This window comes from Zalophus californianus, chromosome 6 (assembly GCF_009762305.2).
Source record: "Zalophus californianus isolate mZalCal1 chromosome 6, mZalCal1.pri.v2, whole genome shotgun sequence".
Taxonomy (NCBI): Eukaryota; Metazoa; Chordata; class Mammalia; order Carnivora; family Otariidae; genus Zalophus; species Zalophus californianus.
The window spans coordinates 63,450,005-63,465,528 of NC_045600.1; the positions used below are offsets into that span (position 1 = coordinate 63,450,005).

At 37.8% G+C, this 15,524-nt stretch overlaps 1 protein-coding gene and 1 pseudogene across 5 annotated transcripts in view; one reads left to right on the forward strand and one right to left on the reverse strand.

Annotated features, from left to right (window-relative positions):
- The window catches only part of AKAP6 (A-kinase anchoring protein 6), a 503,914-nt gene that overhangs the window by 163,810 nt on the left and 324,580 nt on the right, over positions 1 to 15,524 (reverse strand). The window lies entirely within an intron of this gene.
- Positions 1,596 to 1,713, forward strand: LOC113910836 (annotated as a pseudogene).

Here is a 15,524-nt window from a genome sequence, read left to right on the forward strand (position 1 = left end):
ACTACATAGATTGATCATTATCACTGCTGCTTAGAGCTCATAAAGGTTGGCTTGTTGCTTAGTTGTTTCTGAAAATGCTCACTAGTTCATTGCTATTATATCTGGAGGAGACTGAAAAAAAAATACAAATACATATTTTTTTCCTATCCAATGACTTGGTATGTACACCTCAAGCATAGTACTATTCTAAGTTAGGGATAGGTGAAACAAAATCATATCCTCCTGCTTTCTCCTCACTTTTGCTTACCTCAATTATGTCTTTTCCTGCTCTTTATTTTAGGATCAGAGTGAAAAAATTAACTACTGTTATCTCCCAAGCCAAAAGACAGTTATAGAAGGATTCCTAAACATTGCTCTATCCACAGCAAATTTCTTTTTGTTTGTTTGTTTATACTGAGATATAATTGACATACATTATATTAGTTTCAGGCATACAACATAATGATTTGATATTTGTATATACTGAGAAATGATCACCACAATAAATTTAATTGACATCTGTCACCACACATAGATACAATTTTTTCCTTGTGATCAGAACTTTTAAGATCTACTCTCTTAGCAACTTTCAAATATAAAACATAGTATAATTAACTGTAGTCACCATGCTGTGCATGGTGTGCAAACTTTTTACTGAATTATAAAATACATATAGAAAAGTCCCCAAATCTTAAGTGTATAGTTTGATGAATTTTTATAAACTGCACACACCCATGAAACCAACACCCAGTCAAGAACCAGACACGGCTAGAATCCCACAGCCCCAACACTCCCTTCCCCCCACAGCTCCCAAAGGTAACCATGGTCTTAACCACTTACCACCACGGATTAGTTTTGCCTGTTTTTTGTATTTATGTAAGTGGAATCACACAGAATATGCTCTTGTGTGCTTGGTGTTTTCACTCAAGATTCTCTCATTATGTTGTATGTAGCTGTAATTCATTAATTCTCATTGCATGAATAGATCACGATTCATCTTCTCAGCTGTTGTTGGAGATTTGGGTTGATTCTATCTTTTGGTTATTATAAGTAATGCTGCTCTGATAATTCTTATACATGTCTCTTGGGGAGAATATGCACGCATTTCTGTTGGGTATATATCCAAGAGTGAAAGAGCAAATTTCAACAAATTGCTCCATTATTATTTAATATTTCCATTATTCTATATTTCCCCCTTGTATTGACAACATAATAGGAGGTGTTAGATACTATGCTCAAAATCTGTTTAAGGGAAAGATCTGACCTCAGCCTCAAATGGTGTATTGCAGACATAGCTCCCCTTGAATACCAGAGTCTTCAGGGGCCTGCCTTATCTAGTCTTCACTGTCCATCACTCCTGAGCTGCTCTCATCCTTGCCCACTTACTCTAGCTATGCTAGGCTTCTTTCAATTCCTTGAATGAGCCTAGTGTCTTCTCACCATGAACACACCATTCCCTCTGCCTAAAACGTTCCTCGTTTCTTTTTCATATGGCTGTCACCTTCATATCTCCTTTAGGTCTCAGTTTAAATGTATTTCCTTTCCTGATCATCTCATCCAAATCAGGTGCCTCCTATTATTCTTTCTCTCAGGTCTTATTTATTTTCTCCCTAATAAGCTTTGCGCAGTGGCAGGATCGTAGCCAATGAGGTTTATCCGAGGCGCGATTATTGCTATTTTCTCCCTAATATTTACTATATCTTAAAATTATATTTATTTGACTGAATAACTTCTTTTTGCTTATTTGCACTCTTGCTTTTTCTGATCCATATCCCACTGAAATGTAAATTCCACAAAGGCAGGGACCTCATTGTTTTTATTCATAATTGTATACCCAATGCCCAGAAAATTGTATACTGAACAAATGAGTGAATGAACGGGTTGTTGAGCATAGGGTGACGAACAATCTCAGTAGGAGACCTGAAAAAGAGGTGATGTCCTAGTAGGAAGCAGAGATCTTTGGCAAGTGCTGGCAAACACCCCAAGTTGCCAATCTGAGAGGTAAGATATGAATGGTGGCATTCAAAAGACTTTCTGAGCTGTGGCAGGATAAATACCCTGAAAAGGGATGCTTTGATTAAAGTCTCCTGAGATTCCTTCAGCTTAAGACATAGATTGGGATTGTCCATGAATTTCAAAGAGGAAAATTTCTGGTGGCTTAATAGCTCCATGCTACACATTTTAATTTAAAGTGATGATGTTTGGGGTGCCTGGGTGGCTCAGTCGTTAAGTGTCTGCCTTCGGCTCAGGTCATGATCTCAGGGTCCTGGGATCGAGCCCCACATCGGGTTCCCTGCTCGGCGGGAAGCCTGCTTCTCCTTCTCCCACTCCCCCTGCTTGTGTTCCTGCTCTCACTATCTCTCTCTCTGTCAAATAAAGAAATAAAATATTTAAAAAACATTTTAAAGTGATGATGTTTAATTTTAGCAGGTCTCTATGACACTTTAACCCTGGAGATAAAAGACTCAGTTGAGCTCAGACATGGGGAAAAAAAATCACATTCTAGGCCACAGTGAGAAGCAGAATTTTTGAAGTCATAAGAGGGAAGAATAGTTGAACAACATATAACAGGATAGGAAAGTTCAAATCACAAGGAACCAAGAGAAAATGAAAATGCTTAATAAATGGTCAAACTTGCTAAGATGAGTTTACAAATCCAAAACCCAGATCTAATTAGGCTGTCAATTATCAAAGAGGAGAGGGATGGAGCAATTTACCCCTTGAAGTGCCAAGAATTTTTTTTTTTGAATTTCATTTCTTTCATTTAGGATGGAAGTCTGAAATATTTCATATCCAGAACAGATTCTGTGGATGAATGTCAAGATATAAACACCAATTATAATGCAATTATACTTGCAGGTAGTGTTGGAGCTGCTCTTCATCACATAGAATAGCTTTAGGCCCAGTGATTTTGACGTTCTTGTTTCTCATTTAACAATATATGCCCTCTACTGTATCTTCACGATTCTTGACGTGACAGCCTCTAGTAGCTTGTCTTATCTTTCACATGATACATTAAATTAAGCTGAGAAACTACATCATGAAAGTTGTTATAAGTACCAAAAACAACAGTTATGTAGCCTCAAAGTAAGAGTATAAGAAGTCTCATTTCAGTAGGAGCTTTGAGGCTTTGAATTTTCACCAGTGTTTGGTTGTTCAGGTATTTCGCTTAGGTGCTATAGCTTATATAATAAAAAAGCTGACCATGTAAGTTAACATCTGGAGGTATAACGATCAAGATTTTTAGAAAGAACCAAGAAGGAAGGAGTTCTGTGCTTGGGAGAAAGATATGTGAGCTGCATGTGGTTTTTCATAGTCATGGGCAATTGAACCAATTTTTATTATGAAGTGACATTAAAACTATTTTGGTGATCTGCTGTTGCCATGTAAGACATATCACAGGAGTAGCTAGTGCCCTTGTATTTGAGTCATTATACCTTCTTACTAGCCAGACTGTTCAACATTCAACTGCCCGTATGATTACCTTTCCCCTATGATGGCCTACATGACAAAAGGCCTCTCTGTGAAGCTTCTGTGGCACATCTTCTGTCCTATCACTGTTCTGGTTTAAAATTCAAATAATAACAACAAAGAACAAAAGCCTTTTCATGGTTGCCATTTTCTTTAGAACAGAATTCAAATGTCTTATAACAGTACTGAAACACTGTTCATAAGTGGATCCCCTCTATGGGGGTGGGGGGGAGTCCAACTGTCCCCATACCCTCTTTGACTTCCTTTTCTGACAAATAGCAAATCCCACTTATATTCACATTGGACAAAGCCATGTCTCACAGGTACACAGCCTTTCCACCTCTGCTTCCCAAGCTTTACTCCAACTCTGCAACTCCACATCCCACACAATCCAACTGGTCCAATAACCTTCCACTCCTCTGAATTTCCTCAACAATATGATGTGCCCCTCTATGGTAAAACATGTATCTTTTCCCACCTTTAGATATTCATGATTCCTCCATCCTATTAGGTTTTAAACTCCCCAAGAAGAGGATGTGAGCCAGATTTATTTTGATATCCCAGGTTCCTGACACATGGCAGATACTTAGTAAGTACTTGCTAAATGAATGAATGAGGCAAAGAGACAGTCTGGTACAGCTTGTTTCTTTATAAAAATAGCTGAACATATCACTTTAAAAACCCCTTTACAAATCTGGAGCAGGAAAAGAATAAAGTGAGCCTGGGACATCTTGTGCCAGAAAGCAAAGAAGCATTCACTGACTAATGAGATCTGTCAAAAGGACCTAAGAGCCATCAAGATGAGGCTCCTATTTGGCAAATTTGGGACAATCTAAGCATCCTAAGAAGAACTATTCTAATTGATTGTAGCATATTGAATAAATAAAATCAATCAATCTGTAATTATACTCAAGAGAGAGAATGAAAAAAAGTCTCCCTACTGAAGGTGACTATTACAGCAATTCCTTACCGCAAAACTTGGTAAGTAAAGAGGAAAAACAAGGCATTTCACTTGCTTTTTAAAAGAAGAATTGTAGGGGCACCTGGGTGGCTCAGTTGGCTAAGCGTCTGCCTTCAGCTCAGGTCACGATCCCAGGGTCCTGGGATAGAGCCTGCTCAGCGGGGAGTCTGCTTCTCCCACTCCCTCTGCCTCCCCTGCCCTGCTCATGCTCTCTCTCAAATAAAAAAATAAAATCTTTAAAAATAAATTAAAAATATAAAAGATAAATATAAAAGAGGAACTGTAGTTCATCTGAAGTCGAAGAGGAAGCTTTATAAAAGAATTAAATACCAGGTAAAAATGTGAAAGAAATATTAGAATTAGAAAAATACCATCTTACAACCCCCAAATAAATAATTGATTCCAGAAAGAATCATCCATGGATTCTAAAACCATTAAGCAAACTTTTAATGGTGAACTGAATATTCACACGATGTCAAAGCACTGCCCCCCAGATTGCCTGCTAATTACAAGGGAAATCTCTCCATGAAGGTATGTAAGCTGTCACCACTTTATCATCACGAATAATGGACAACCTGATGAGATGCCACAGGAAGTACACTTGCCAAAAATGTTTAACCTTATTCTGAGCAAGATTCTGGAGAGAATTTATAGTTTACAGGAAATAGGAGCTAGCGGAGAAAGTTACAAGACACTATGAGGAAACAATCAGACAAATCTAGAACATAAAACATTTCACGTGACGATTCACCTGTGTCTTCACTTTGGTATTTAAAGACTGCTGGGACTTCAGTTTGAGTAGATTTCTGAGACAGAAAGAAACATGTGGGAATAAAAGATGACAGAAAGAACAAAGTCACTTTTATATTGGCATTAAATGCACTGCTGTCTTCAATATCTTACTTTGCAGCTTGAGGACTGGCCTTAAGAGGGAACCGTATTTTTTTAAATGATAAATATCTTGCTTTTAGTCAGAATTCCATACCCCAAAAGAAACTCTCCACCATTTTATTGGACATGTAAAAAGAACTATAAGATTTTATATTTACATAATTATATATTTGTATTTTATAGTTCTATCCCAAATAATCTATTTTCCTTGAAACAAGTATTGATTTTGTTGTGTTATCTGACTCTGTCTGCATAGTAACAGGTTAAGTGGATGTGGTGGTTCACTATCTTTCACCTGTGTTAGCTCACAATTCACTGGGTACCCGAGTAAATGCTTCAATTATCAGTGAGAATGGGATATTGATACTTTTTGATAATAAATTACATTTATACCTTTACGGCTTATGCGATTTCACATACATTTTCTCATTTGATTTTATAACAATCTTATGCTGTGCTTGGGTAGATCTGGTATTATTATCCCCACTGAACAGATGCAGAAGCCAGAGATCAAATAAATTAAGTTTGTCCAAAGTCACATAGGTAATGAAAGGAAGATCCAGGGGTTTCTGGCTCCAAGTCCAGTGCCCCCTCTACTACCCATCTCAAGTATCCTCTCTAGCCACAGTCTTGCAACCATGATGTCCAATCCCCAACCGGTCCCTGACTAAGGCAGCTAAAATAGCTGGGCTGTGGCTCAAAGTCCCTGTGTAAGGTATACACATCCGTCACTTTCCTGCAAGGCTCAATATACCTTGTCCTGTGATTCTTGGACTCAATCAAAAACAAAACAAAACAAAAACAACAACAACAAAACCCTCTCTACTCCTTCACCTCTAGAAATGACAGATTGTGAAACTTTTGTGGCTAGGTACCACCACCATGTGCTCCTTCTCTGCATACTCTGTCACCTTGCCCTGGTACAGCTCACCGCTCTACCATCTTGTCACTCCTTCCCTTCACATGTCCAAGGTGTGATAAGCAATGCCGCCTCACTGTAAGGATCTTTTTCTTGGCCACTCTGTGGCTGGTTCCCAGTCAATAATAATTTGTTACCATTATCATAATGTACTAATATGCAGGGTTTATAGGGGTCCTGTGGTAACAGAAATTTCAGGCTGGGGTTCTAGTACATGTTGAGCCCTTGTTTATGTGCCATCCCGACTCAACTAGACTTGCTCAACTCTTCCCCCTCCCATTTCTGGCTCCTCACTCCCTCATCCCCTCCCACCTCCCACCTCTCCCTCTGTAGCTGGATTCCACCTGACCCTCTGCTCACAGCAACCTGCCTTTTCTAAAGAGGACATTGCGCCCTAGATGTTTGGAGAGTAAGGTGGTCAGACCCTGCTTATAGTAAATTGTTCCATTCCTTGTTTTCATTTATTTACTTGTTTGAGCCTGGGTCCCAAGGGCAGGACAAACATATAATCCAATGGATAAGGAGGAAGCCAGACAAGGGAAGATGGACCTAACATTTACTGAAAGGCTGTACTTTGAACAGTCTGGTTTAATCCTCTACGTGATCTGGACAGCAACTGGTGAATTCATGGATTCCCTGGCACTTACTCAGATTTCTCTTTCCTTTCCAACACGTATAGGCTTGCATATTCCAACACAGGCTTCATGTGGCAACTAAGGGGTTGTCTGGTAACCTGTGAGATAATCTGCCCTAATCATGTAGCAGGCATCAATGGCCTTTGTCTCCCCAAATTCTACCTAGCAGCCCCCTAGGGAACATTGTCCTCACTGTTCCTGTTCTATCGGAAATAATATGTTCCCAAAATGAAATGTCACTCTCTATACAGTGAGTCCTGACAGAGAGGTTATGAAAAGTTCGGTGATCCCTGTCAGAAAGTGGGGGAGCAAGCAAGGAGACACAGACAGTCAAGGACAAATGGCTGGAGTGGGAAAAAAAAATGAAGAAATATAGAGACAGAAATAGCCAAAAAGCCTTTTATATTTCATCTAGGTTCCAGAAAAGTCACGAGATAGTAAATCAAGAAAGAGGAATGGCGAATTGAGTCATTAAGTAGTCCACCTTCCTCACTCCGGTTTAATTAGTGTTTCCATATTCTCTATGAACACCTAACCTTTCCATATACCCTCAAAATCCTACATTTTAAATATTATTCATAATTTGGTGATGAATTAAATTTCTTCCTAAAGTGGATTCCAGGCCCACTGAGCGGCTCACAGACACCTTTAAAAAGTGGGTTCTTATTTGACACTTGGGGAAAAGCAAATTAATTTTCTATAGTTTTTTTCTGTAATTTTTTCACCAGGCTCTACAGTCACTTATTTTCAGAATTCCCTTAAATCCCTGAACTCGAATGTAGTGCTCCAGCCAACTCCTTTCTCCCACCACCAAAACATTGAAGTTTCTTTCCAGGCTTTTTGAGTGATTGCCTCACAATTAGGAAAAGCCCAGCACACCCGTTAGGTTGTCACTTCTTACCAGATGTTTTTCAGCTGTTCCCAGTATCTTTCTGCTAATTCTCTCCATCTGCCACCTTAATGGTGCCACAGTGGGGAATGGATGCTTTGGTGACTATGTTCTCTGAGTTGTAAAGACCTGGCCCATTGCCTCATCCTGGGAAAATCTGATCTGCATATTTGTCATGTTCCTCCAGCTAGTTGTTGCATTTATTCCACCTACTAACTACCCAACATGGAACCAGTTGTGACGTGAAGTACGGGAGCTCTCACGATCACATCTAAGCCTGCATTGCTCTTCGTTAACTGACACATTCACATCTCATTTCTAGTAATAATATGTCCTGCCATCAGGACGACGGCTGACATATTCTTGCTCCATCAATACTATTCCTATTTACCTTAAAAATAATTTTTTTTTACATCAGCATGCCAATAGCACATCAGGATAGTAAACGGTTCCTTTTATATCACCTTGTCAGTTATACCTTGCACATGGAAATCTTATGCTCATTTGATATTCTCCACAGTTGAATGAAGACAAATCTGGGCCCGCTGAGATCAACAGTCAGAGTCAAAGTTTGCCAAGGAACACCAGTAACTGGTACTTATTTCCAGGCCAGGAGCTGCAAATCAGTGTGTGATCTATTTGTGTATACTTATGGGGGAGATTATTGCTTCCCCTATTATGTAGAATAATATTTTTTATTAGAAAAAATAATATTTTTTATTAGAAAAAATAATATTTTTTATTAGAAAAAATAATATTTTTTCTGAAACTATGATTATACTAGATGTCAAAAAGGTTAGCACCATTAGCTCATAATCCTTTCCAAAGACCCAATAGAAATAATTGTTATTGGGTCTTCAGCAAACATAAGAGTAAGTTCAGGAGAACTGATAAGCATACTAATTACAATGTAACTGTCTCCAGCCATCTATTTATATTTTTAATTCATTTTTTTAAAGATCTGGGTTCACTACTTGACAACCCCATGTGTTATCTTCCAAGATAAAACAAACCTATGGCTCTCTTAAATGAATAGCTTATTTGAAGTACTTGTGCTTATGATCACAAGCTAACGTTGCATGCGAAATGGCCAGTCAGATTCTAAACCTGGGGCTGAGAGAGGATATTAACATCATCCCTGCCAGCATAAACACACATCCCCTGGTCTCATAACACCGACCATTTTGTCTTGAACAAGTAGCCTCTTCCCCATTCCAGCTCACAGTTAACTGAAATTAACAAAAACATCCATCTTTACTTTGATAAAGCAAAAAAAAATCCCAAACAGCACCTTCATGCTTTACTTAAAGCAGTCATAAACGCAGCAGTGGTGCAACTATCATGTGCTAAAAGTAAAAAGTTCGCTCATTTCCATCTTCTCAGTAAACGTATTAGTTGCTTTGCAAACAAGCAAAGAGTGTCTTCAACTTATCAAAACAGGCTGGCTTCTTCTCAGGTACGCTGGCCCTTGTAAGGGAGGAAGACAAGGCCTTTAAGGAACTACTAGTTAGCAAGGGACACAGACTGTAACAAGTAAGTATAATACAAGGCAGAATGGGGTAAAAGAAGAGCAACATACAGGAGCTGATCGTATCCTGGGAATTGGAAAATACTTTGTGGAAGAGGTGTTGTTTTCACTGGGCCCTGGTGGATGAACAGAATTTGACCAGTAGACAAGAAATAAATATAGTTAGGTTGGAAAAAGAGTCTCTATAAATTCACCTACCAAGCTCCACCATACTTCATATAATCACTGATATTTTGCACCCCTAAGAGTGTTATTTAAGTTTTCAATGCAGTTAATTGAAACCCTACTAGATGCAAATCAAAAGGTTCAGCCTTAATTGAGATATTTTGAAAATTGAACCCATTGCTTCAGGCAGGTGCTACATGAGATTCCATTAATATAGGTAATTAACATTAGCCTCTGCTTTAATTAACATGCACACTTTAATTAGCAAAGCATTAACCAACATTAAAAAATCTGATCTTCATGCATCACAAAAAACTGCAAAGTTATGACTACTATGTTATTTTTCTCCAAGGTTGTAAATCACAAAACAGCGATCAGTTTTGAAGTACACACCAAATTTAAAATATTTAACAGGGAGATACATATAATATGAGTGAAATCTCTGTCAAAATGAAAAAGAATGTTCTTTAGAAAATATGGAGCCAAAAGTTTTCACATTTTAAAGATGAATTACATTACAATCTTTCAATGATCATTTGGAGGGCAGACTTCAACTTGAAAAAAAAAACCCATAGATTGTCACCTTTCTACTTTTCTTTTTCTTTCTTCTTTCTTTCTTCCTTTCTTTTTCTTTCTTTTCTTCCTTCCTTCCTTCCTTCCTTCCTTCCTTCCTTCCTTCCTTCCTTCCTTCCTTCCTTCCTTTTTCTTCTTTCTTTCTTTTTCTTTCTTCCTTTCTTTCTTTCTTTCAGAGAGTGAGAGAGAGCACGTACATGCACAAGGTGGGGAGGGGCAAAGGGAGAGGGACTCTCAAGCAGCCCCTGCGCTGAGCACAGAGCCTGACTTGGGGCTCCATCTGAGGACCCCAAGATCATGACCTAAGCAGATATCAAGAGTTGGACGCTTAACTGACTGAGCCACCCAGGCGCCCCTGTCACCTTTCTTATACATAATAAACAAATGATTGTAATACAGTTAACATTATCAATGTGACTACTCATCACCTAACCTCTTCTTACACTTCCCAGAGACCAAAGAAAGCATCTGCTACAATGCCATTTAATACTTGCAGTCTCAATGTAGCAGCCATGTCATTTTTTTTATTTATTTAATTTTATTATGTTATGTTAGTCACCATACAATACATCATTAGTTTTTGATATGGTGAGCCATGATCCATTGTTTTTGTGGGCATGTCATTTTTAAAACAATCTATGTTGCCTTGCTTTATCTTAAAGATCCAAACGTGTTAGAATAGTTTATTGTCGTCCTTCCATGGGCTGGACAACCAACAATTAATTATTAAAAATGCATTTTTGTTAAATACAAAACTGACTTTCGTGGTCTTTGCTTAGTATAATCAGCTGGATGAGCCAATTTTCAAGTACTACTAATACTGAGCCCTACCTTTTTTAAAAATAATTTTAATGAAAATACATGGAATAAATGGTACCCATGTAACACACCACTGTATTCTTTTGTCCCAAGACATGTTAAAATTATAGCAAAAAAACACTGCAAGCCTTTCAAAATACACACTTACAGAAAAAGTGATATTCTGATTAAGCATTAAGAAAAACATCCATAAGATTGCACAAAATTAAGTCCCCACTTATCCCTTACTATGTATAAGGCAGTATTTTAGACAGAGAGAAACCCAAGTGACCATGATAAAAAGTGTCCCTCATGAGTTTACATTTAAATTGGAAACTGAAAATACCAGACACCACAGCCATTGTGGTAAATGTGGGTGCAATGAGAAAAGAGCTAGCAGGTTGCATTCATAGATTTGTAGGCTCATTTGCTGTGGTAAGCAGATACTACCATTGAAACTGCTTGCTCCTGGTGACTTTAAAGAGAGTTGGGCTTCTCTCCTGTTCCCACCATTGACCCCTTCACCATAGCCTACCACAGGATCGGCATGAATCAGTATCTTTACTCTCTGAACTCCTTTTCAGCTGGCAAATTAGGAAATGAGTATTTCTTGGGTTTGCAAAGCCATTCTCCAAGCTGTTACAGTGAATTCCTTGGCCCTTTCTCCTGTGGCAAATCAGGGCCTGGGCTCCTGAGAGACCATGTGGGAACATTCTTCGTGGATCAGTGCTGAGGGCAGTGCCCTGGAAACTGATGCAAGGGCACCTCTCAATTTTGTTGAAATGCATGTGAGGCTTTCTGAAGTTATTCCTCTATTTTAGAGATTATATTATGATAAAATTCCTTCTATGGGGTTGCCATATCAGTATTATCCACATCGGGCCCACTAAATTTACTTGGGCTGTTAGGGAAGTTCAAGGAGGAGAAACTGAAGCCGCAAACGCTGACTTAGAAATGTGTGACCAACCCTCACAAATATCCCCTCTGGTGCTAAGTTCCAAGGATCTTCTTTAGAGAAGCCTTCAGAGATGTCAGAGTAGACCCATAGCACAGGCACTGAGCCATTTGTTTAACTGCATATAAATATTTAAGACAAGTGAGTGTGCTCTCCATTAAATTGATTTATTCTCCTTCACTCTAGATAATGTTTCTCAGACCACCAGCTTTACAATCAGCTGTGGATTCACTAAAATGCAGATTCCAAGGCCCAATTAGCCTCAGCTGAATCCTAGTTTCTGGAGGTGGGTCAGCTTTAACCAGCACTCCCAGGTGATGTTTACTCAAAGTAAATCAGAAGAACTTCTAAGAAAAAGAAACCAGTTCCTTTTTCTATTTATCATATTATAGGAAATAGTCATAAAAATAAGCAAAATATTCCACACCTAATCTCATAGCTTCCACGCAGATTAATATGAGAGAAAAAAATAAATTTTGAAGGGGAGAAAGATTTATTAAAATAGAGTCACTTTTGATAATTAGCAAAATTTGATGGGCAGATAATAAAAGTCACATAAAAATAGAAAGATTTATGTTCACTTTGAATATATTTTTATAGTCATCTCTGCTGTAAATATTGCTTCATAGATGCATTTTAAGTATGGAGTTTTCAAACACATTTCTTAAAAAAAGTCGACTTAAAAAACCAAACAAAACCAAAACCAAAACCAAAAATCAAAGTTAGCTCTGCTGGTAGAATACTCTACTTTTATTACTTTTACTTCACCAATAGACGGCTAATCTTTATCATGTTTCATGTCAACCAACTCTTTATGATTTTTACTGAAATAACTAAGAAAGAGAGACTTGTCTTGAGAGAAACAGACAGATTTATCTTAAAAAAGACAAATTTAAGATATATTGGCTTTCTTTAGATTCTGATTGTATTCCCCCTAACACAATCACCATAAATCTGGGAAAATACAGTCCAACTCACCTACCTACACAAAAAGGTTAGGTTAGCAGAAAAGGTTTTCTTCAGTCTGATTCCAGTCTCCCTTTCCAATCTTATATTCCATTACTTTCCACACAACCCTCTTCCCTAGACCATTGTCTACTCATTACTGGTTCCAAAATAGGAGCTTCTTACCCCTGTGTCTTTGTAAGCAACATTTCTCTGCATGAAACACCGTCTCCAGTCTGCTCTCTTACTTACATAAACCCAAAAAGTCCTCTAAGACACCATAAACACTAGTTCCCCAGTTCTAACTCTTATGCTTCTATTCTTCCACTATGTATCATAGACCACTTTGCACTGGTAATGACCTAACTGTTCAGGCATGTGAGCCTTATTTTCCTAACGAAATCATGATCTCTTTAAAGTCAATATCCCAGAGTCCTTAAAACTCTGCCTCACACATCAGAGTTACTCGAAAACTTGTTATCAACATTTTAAAAGATTTACAACGACGGGGTGGGGGGTGGTGAGAGGGGGAGAGGGTGGAGTGGGGAGTGAATTGGCTGAAGGTGGTCAAAAGGTACAAACTTGAGTTATAAGATATATAAGTCCCAGGGATATAATGTACAACATGATGACTGTAGCTAACACTGCTCTGTTGTATATCCGAAAGTTGCTAAAGAAGTAGGTCTGAAAAATTCTCATTACAAAGAAAAAAACTTATAACTATGTGAGGTGATGGATGTTAACTAATCTTACTATAGTAATCATTTTGCACACGTGCACACGTGCGCACACATATATAAATTTATGTTGTATGCCTTAAACCTACACAATGTTACATGCCAATTACATCTCAATAAAACTGGAAGGGGTGCCTGGGTGGCTCAGTTGGTTAAGCGACTGCCTTCGGCTCAGGTCATGATCCTGGAGTCCCGGGATCAAGTCCCACATCGGGTTCCCTGCTCAGCAGGGAGTCTGCTTCTCCTGCTGACCCTCTTCCCTCTCGTGCTCTCTGTCTCTCATTCTCTCTCTCTCAAATAAATAAATAAAATCTTTAAAAAAAACTGGAAAAAAAGTATAGCTTAAAAATCAAACCAATCAATAAAAGATTTACTAAAAGATCCAGTAATGAAATGTGCAAATAATGCTATATGGCTTTTAAAATTATACATTACCTTGTATTTATCCCACACACACTTCTGAATGATTGAAAATTACTTTGGGGAATAATTTTTCTGATGGCTTTTTATTTTCCTTCCCCTTATCTTTCTTCTTCTCCCCTGTATTTTCCCTTCCTCTCAAAAATGAACAATATTTGGATGAATAGGAGTTACCTATTGAATTGAATCATATTCAGTTTGGTATAATCAGGGTATATTGTTTGGTATAATCAGTTTGGTATAATCAGGGTAGAAGGTAATAGAAAAGAAAGGGTGATAATCTCCCCCAATTGCAACCAATTCACTCTTTCACTCTGTCCCATTCTCTCTCTCTCCTCAGAGACTGAATCTAACATTGTTCAGATAAAGAGTACAGGATCTTGTGGCAAAACATGGCAGAATCAGTGGGATACTTTGGCCCATCAAGGAAGTTGTAGGGATCTTCTAAAAATCAAGCAGAACCATACGTGAGTGGTATACAATGCATGATATAAATTGAAACTTGAATTCTGTTCTTAATTGAACATTAAATAGTAAGTTTTATGGTGAAAGCATAGTGATTTTTATGCTTATCAATTCATAAAATATTTTATTACAAAACGGTCTTATATCTTAATTCAAATTAAATTATTCAAATAAAACTCATTTTTCTGATGAGAAAGTAATCTCTGCTACAGTCAACTATTTCTTAATCTGCTGCATATTCATGCTTTTCCTGATAGTTATTTCTCTTTCAATAATCAATTTTACCCAATGACACAGTGTTTCTATTGATGAATTTTTCTGAATTCAACTCCTCAGTTTGTATTTTCCTCACCAAAGTATTTTACAACCAAAAGTTAAGTGTTAAACAAGATTGAGATTGCAAATCCTACATACATCATTTTGTGAATTTATAGAAGTGCTTAGAATATGACTTTTCTGTATCCTTTACATATTTTATAAAAATAGCTGTTTAATATTTTTAATTGTGTACAGGTATCTTCCTAGAAGACTATCAGTGGAGTATATCTTGTTCTTAACTCATAAGCCCACAGAATTGGGTTTTGCGTTAATTTAATTGGTTTGTTGCATTTGTGATTGGGTTCCTCTCCGTTCACTTTCTCATAGAGGAGAAAATTCTCATTTTAGTCAATGCCACTTCATTCCATGACAGAATATCCCCTAGGGAAGCCCGTAGGGTATGAAAAATATGGGACTGTGGCAGGAAAAGAAACTCCCGAATCTCAGTGGTGCAGGCTTCAGAGCCCAACTCTTGTGAAACTAGGGTTTGTAATGGCCTCACAAAGTCCCCTAGCCACTTGCAAATGACATACCAATATTAAATTGAGCATGACATTTTTTGAAAGAGGAAATTACATAGCAGATATATAGCTGCTAAAAATTATGGGCATTTTATAGGGCAAAGTCTGATTTTTAATAATGATCTAAAATAATGACTTTTAAGTTTGAGCAATTAGTAAGAGTTTAAGGTACAATGGTTTCAGATTAGACTTGTGCACATGGCAGAAGAACCCAAATGGCCCAAGACAGGGGTCTTCTGATTTGCTACTATGAGTCTGCACAGGTTTTTAATAGGCAGAAACTGGATATTGCCAATCATTCAACTTGCATGAACATGAAATGGTAGAAATTAATTATTATGGTTTTCTGTTGAA